Source organism: Athene cunicularia (assembly GCF_003259725.1).
Source record: "Athene cunicularia isolate RWA chromosome 1 unlocalized genomic scaffold, athCun1 chr1_part1, whole genome shotgun sequence".
Taxonomy (NCBI): domain Eukaryota; kingdom Metazoa; phylum Chordata; class Aves; order Strigiformes; family Strigidae; genus Athene; species Athene cunicularia.
In genome coordinates this window covers 109327324-109333323 of record NW_020799091.1, presented here as the reverse complement: position 1 = coordinate 109333323, position 6000 = coordinate 109327324, and positions in this window count along the sequence as shown.

Sequence of the window (6000 nt, the reverse complement as noted above, 5' to 3'; positions counted from 1 at the left end):
CCCCCCCCCCCCCCCCCAAGCACTGGAAATAAATATTTGCAAAGTACTGGAAGTATCTTTTCAAATTGAGGGCTTTTGTTCGATTGTTTGTTGGGTTTTTAGTGGAAGAAACTTCTAAATTATAACCACTGTATAAATACATTAGAAAACTATTCTTTAAATGAATATTGCCAATTAAATTCTGCTTAAACTATGCATACAACTCAGGCTGATGAGCTAGGTAGGCATAGCTTTGGGTTAAGAAGTGCTCCCAGCTAGTAGTAAGCTTGAAGCTTGACAGACATTAGAGGCAACATCAGAATTCATCAGGAGCACAACAGGAGGAAAGACAAATATCTGTAATGGCATTGTCAAGAAAGAATTACACAACTTCCTTAAAACTGATAAGGCCATTACAGTAAGATCCCAACTTTAATAAGTAGAGGAATGCTATGTATATATTTAAGTGTGTTTCAGTTTGTGATTGCTTTGTTAACTTTTAAAATATATTAAGGGGTAAACATTTTTGGATATGAGCAATAACTATTATATTGTGGCAATCACTGACGTTGCTCATGAAATAGTAACACTTTTCTATGTTTCATCCCCAATGCTTTAACTTTTTTCTTCTTTTCTGTTTTTCACCACTCTAGCCTTTCTGATGGCCAATTTACAAGCTCAGTCTCTTGAAGAGGGAATGATTTGAGGCTGCTGTTATTTCTTTCAGTGATGTGCCTGATTTATGTAAAGTTACTTTTGTTCTCTTCTTTGAATGGGGAAAGGATTTAGTATCCATTATTATGTACATTAGTTCCTTTGTTACAATTAGAGTGGCACAGGCTCTTGGCACTGGGATTTGTTTATTTATTTATTTTCCTGGTGTGTGCTGTCTTTGAATAGGTGTTGTGTGATAGCCTGTTGTTTTTGTTTTCTCCTGCTTGGGGACAAGCAGATTTTTTCTTTTCCTGTTTTTGTGTATTAGCTGAGGAGTAGTGCAATTTCACAGGTCTCTTTTTGGGTGTTCCTCTTCATTGCTGTAGCTGGTAGATAATTGCAGGCCAGGAGACAGAGCCAGTGGCATAATAAGGGACATCCATGAAACCCAGTAAACAATGTAATTGTTCATCTGACAGCAATACAGTCTGGAGGGAGAGAAAATGAACTACCATGAAAACAGCTCTTATATCCAAGAAAATAAATAAAAATATAAATAGGCTATGGGAATATCAAGAGACAAACAAACAGATTTTTTTTTATCTGTTTAAAGCCAGTCTTTGCTTGCATGCTGGATCTTTGCCTTTGTGTACTATCCTTTGAAATCTGTCTTCTATTTGTCTTCCAGTTCTTACAAGCTCAGTGGATGGTATCCCAAAACCACAGTTTCTCAGACAGGGATAAAAAAGACATTTTATCTTTTCTATCAACATCTTGCTACTGTCCTTTTGTCTCTGAAGTGACTCATGTGGACTTTAGGAGGAGCAGAAATACAATTCTGTCTTAAGCTTGTCAGCTTTCATTGGTTTACAAGGTAAGTAAAGGGCATGCTCTGAAATTTGAACTTGCCTCATTGATCTGATTAAAGAAAAGGACTCAATGAAATGTTTGACAATAATATATAGAATATCCTGTCTTGCATCTGATGCACAGAACTCTTGAGAGAATATTCAGGCCTGAAGGCCATAAATCAGCTTTTTATCATAAGGTTAGGAAGAAACCTGTCTCATTGCAGAACTACTGATTAATTTTCCACTAAAATATCAGATACTGGCCATGTTCAGAAATATACATTAGTAGATGCAGCTCTTTGACTTTCAAGTTCCTATGTTTGCTTCCAAATGTGGCACAAATATGTGCCAATTTTCTGTAGTGTACATACCCCTGTTTGCATCAGCAACTGCTGTGTTAGCATTCCAGCTGCCCTGCAGTGTTAAACCTCTGCTTCCATGGCTGTGAACATCCATTGAGCACCATCAATGACTAAGCCCAATTATTTATGAAGCTTACAATCAACTAAACTCTGTGTCAAAATATATGTCTCTGTAGCTGTTTTGTTTTACAGGCATGCCAAAGCAATAAAGGGAAGTGAAATAAATCAATATATAAACTATTGTGGTGATTTCTTCCTTCAGTCTTGAAATTTAGCCGTATTCTGGTAAGATACCAGCATGCATACCAATATGTGGTTTGGGAAGGAGATAAAAAAGGCCATATCCCTGTGGGAACAGAACTTATAGCTTGCAGTTTCCGTAGCCTCCAGAGACACTAAATACCAAAAGCTTTTGCTTCTGCCTTTCTAAGCAGCTGCAATGCTTTTGTATTCCTAGGTTGAACAGCATCATCTTCTGAGACTATAAATGCTGTATTCATTAGAAACTGAAACAAACTGTATCTGTTTGAAGCTGGTACACTTCAAACTAGATCTGTGCTCAAAGTGCCCTTCTTTAAAACAAAATATCTGTTCAAAAGTCTCATTCAAATCTCACATACTCTCTACTGTTCTCTGAGGATAGAAGAAGGCTCCATAATATCCAAGATTTGTTTGTAAGAAAAAATTCAAACGGAAACTGTTTATTGCATTAAGATTAATTCAGTACATTAACATTCCTACAAAGGTAATAAGAAAGTATCATCATGGACATTGGATTATCAACTACCAGTTTAGGCCAAAACTATTTTTTAATTAATATTAGATTAGCAAAAAATATCAAACAAATCCACCCTATAAATTAGGGACTAGAACTGGCTCCGTGCTGCCTAAACAAGTGGGGAACTGGCCTTGAAGAAGCATTTTGTTTATAGTTGAAAATTAGCCTGCACTGAAATTTTGTGATAAAAAAATACACATTGTCCCAGATGTAAGGGAAAGAATGTTGTTTTGGCATAAAAAGCCTGATGGGAATGGCAGGAGGGATTCACCAGAACAATTAACAAGAGCAATTCACAACCATTGAAATCTCTGGCCTAGGGCTAGAAGACAAGTAGTCTTTTTGTCAACTGTGATGACCCAGTACTTGGAACTGGCCTTAGATGGATTCAGATATCGAAAGACTTAGGGAACCAGAATTTCGAACTTTTCTGTTTTAGCACCTTTCTGTGATGAGCTCATGAATATTAACTTCTCTGCCCTGGAGAAAGCCAATGTTTATTTCCATGAACATCCGACATATGAACACATACGTGAAGGGGTGTGTCGGTAGGCTGTTCGGGAAGCCTGTACACCCTGTAGTACTCAGCCAGTGAGGAATCAGGGGAGGGAACTCGTGGTCAGGAGAAAGGGATATAAACCATTGCACGATGGTTGTTAGGTGCATCAACCTGGTGGGGCGTTCGGTCTAAGAGTTCTTCGCATCACATCCTGTCCGAGCCATTGACAACTGGCAGCTGAGCGCTTCTCACACCGGATATGTTCCTTTGCAAGCTCAGGTAAAAAGGGGAAAAGTATATTTTTGGGGCACAGTTGAGGTCATAGGTAATATTTCTTTGTTCTCTGAGCCGTTCTGTAACTGAGAAAGTTTTTCTAATCTACAAAAATATTAGTAGAGAAACTACTGGCCTGCAGTTGGAAATCTCATCCAGAGACATTACCCAAAATGAACGATGCTGGATAGCTGTAACTGCACACTGTAATAGCACATCTTCTGTTATACAGTTCTCTCCCATCTTTTCTGTGTTATGTCAGCCCAGCTGCAATGGAGCCTTAATATAAGGCCTACAAGTCATGTTCACATCCATCTAGATGAGAGTGTAATCAGGTTTGCTTAAATCTGACTTTACTCTACAGTGTGTTCATATATATATATTGAATATATATATACATTGAATATTATAATAAAAATTTAACTCTGACATATGAACTCTTGCTGCCATGTCTGTAAGAGAGTTTTGGGGGGTTTATATATATAATTCAAATTAGAAATCATGCTACAGATCATTACAGTATCCAAAATTAACTTTGGGGAAGTAACAGACTTGGTCCAAGAAAGCTCAAAAACAAAACTGTGTGTCTAAACCAAAACATCAGCAGAAGCCGTCATTAGCTAACTTTCATCAGTTCACCATCCCCTGCTTACTCTTGCATTTGGAAATCTTTTTCTTGTAACAAAATATAGCCTTGAAGAAAACATAAGAAAGGAGAGGTGTCTACATTTCTTCTTAGAAGTCTGAAAATGAAAATGTAATTCAAAGGGGGGCTTCACAGTCTGGTTCCTAGCTGGTTTTGGTCATACACAGGGGGTGGGCAGGGGCACATAGATGTGTGGCACCCTGCAAAGACGGTCAGGCTGTAGTGGATCTGGAGAGTTGGCAGTGGGGCAAAGAGCTGACTGTCCCGGGTCCTCATGGTGTTGGTGTCACTCCCACTTAATTCTTGAATAGTTCTTAGTTCTTGTTCCTCCTGACAATCAGAGAAATCAAGAAGTCAACACCTCCTTTACAGTGCAAGAGAATTAGGCAGCCTCTGCCTTTTATACAAAAGCTGATGTCACAATTTCCCTGATAATTTCTGGACTCTTTATTTCCCACTGGCAGGATAAACAATGGCTAAGAAATAATTCCAAAACAATTTAAATAGGAACAATATAGTCTCTAGACACACAGAGAGACCAAGTGTGGTATGTTGTTGTTGAATTGAAATATTGGTATGGAAATAAATCCTAGGGAAGAGCATTATATCTGTATTCAATGATCTATTCAAATCCGCTTATACGTACACGGTGATTTTCAGATCTAATCCAATTCTGAAGTCATAAACATATGTTCCTAACAGGGAAACAATATTCTAGAAAGCTTTTCATCTGCAGACAAAGAAATACATGAGAAGCACTTGAGAAGGTAGAATGGCTGTGCATGGTGAAGTGAGATAAATAGGTTGTGAGTTCATTTTTGATTACAGGTTAAATGGAACCCTTTTAGGAGGCTGCTGATGGTCATGAATCTTTAAGGTTTAGTGAGTTTGGGGCTTTTTTTTTTAAGGCAAGCACAAAATCAAATCTCACACTGGAAATTTCTAAAATATAATTAATCTATATCAAAGACTTCCAACTTTTGAAGAAAATAGTTTATGGTTTGGGTATCACTTTTGAGAGCTGAAGTTTATACCATTATCATGGTTTAGCATCTAAACATGACTTGAAACACGGGAAGACCATTTAGTACATATTTCTCCTGAAAATTACTCTTGGGGAAAACTTGGTCCTAAGCTTTTATTCATAAGGAGAAAACCAAAGCTTATCTCATGTGGTGCAAGAAGCAACATACATTGAGATGTAGTAAAGCTCAGCTAAAAGACTTTTCGAAATCTATTTTCGTATTAAAGACTCAAAACCTTCCTTGGTAACCATAAAGAGTTTGCTGCTAAAACGGCTCTTGACTTTCTTAAAATGTTTCAGTTGGATGCTCAAGCTGATATAAAGGATGGAGGGTAATGGTGCAAAGTTATATGTGTAATGATCTTTCAGGCTGGAAAGAGAGGGAGGCTCTGATCCCATACCACTCTTTCATTGATTTCAATGGAACTGGCCCCATCTTATGGTGGAGAGGAGTCAGTTCTGCAGACCATAAAAATAAAGACATAGAAATTATTAACAGTGGGTTTCAGCCCATGCATGGTTCAACCACTGAGCCTGAAGGACCTAAGTTAAGGCTGAGTCACAACAAAGCATAAAATTAGTTAACAAACGTAATTATGAACCTAGACTGATAAAATAAAAACTGAAACACTCTAATGAGAGATATACATGTTTATTTATTAAATACCATTTACATTTTTAATACAATATAGGCTCCAGTATAATTTTTTCCTTAACCCTTTCTATGTCTTTTCTCATTCCTTTCCTTCAGTAAGTTCCCCACTCTTTCTCTCTTTCAAGTGACTAATACAGTGAATACAAAATGAGCAATCCCTTGAATACAAAATGTGTGCACACGTCCCACCAGTCTTCTATCTTTGTGATTTTTCTATATAAAAAAGCTACTTTGTGACTACAGAGTTATATTTTAACCCTGCTGTTGCTGTCAAAACTG